The following is a 629-nucleotide window of genomic DNA, read 5'->3' as shown; positions in this document are numbered from 1 at the left end:
AAATGGCGGGCTTTTGGCAGGGTGGGGCAGGCTTCCCCATTTGCCACCCTTAGCAACAACCGCAATAAAAAAATGACAATGAGAAGAAAAACACGTGAAGAAGAAAAAATGCATAATTCATGCAAACATTATGTGAGTGTTTTTTGTTGAATTTGGGCCAATTTAATTGGATTTAGTTGATAAAAATACTTAAATGTGTAGCAGGATTGTAAAATTGTATTATATTTTTAGTTTAATTAATTTGTCGATCCCTATAATTTCACTGAATTTTTAATTAGATCCCTATATTTTTTTTTCCTTTTCGATTGAGTTCTTATACCATATCAAATTTTGTAATTAAGTCTCTGTCATGATAAAAACACTGAAATTAACGGAATATTTTGTTAAACAAAATAAATATGCCTAACACTAAAATGAATAATCTGTATAATTTAACAGAATATTCCGTTAATTACAATGTTTTTGTCATAATAGGAACTTAGTTACAAAATTTGATATTGTATAAGGACCTAATTGAAAAAAAGTATAGAGAATTAGAGATCTAATTAAAAATTTGGTAAAATTATAGAAATTAATAGAATAATTAAACCTTTTTTTTGTTAATACTTTTTCAATAAAAATATTTTTAT

At 25.8% G+C, this 629-nt stretch overlaps 1 protein-coding gene across 1 annotated transcript in view; it reads left to right on the top strand.

The window, feature by feature from the left end:
* LOC107611465 (CO(2)-response secreted protease-like) overlaps positions 1 to 629 on the top strand; it is a 17,281-nt gene that overhangs the window by 5,884 nt on the left and 10,768 nt on the right. The window lies entirely within an intron of this gene.

This window comes from Arachis ipaensis, chromosome B08, assembly GCF_000816755.2.
Source record: "Arachis ipaensis cultivar K30076 chromosome B08, Araip1.1, whole genome shotgun sequence".
NCBI lineage: Eukaryota > Viridiplantae > Streptophyta > Magnoliopsida > Fabales > Fabaceae > Arachis > Arachis ipaensis.
This window is presented reverse-complemented; position numbering and strand designations above follow the sequence as displayed.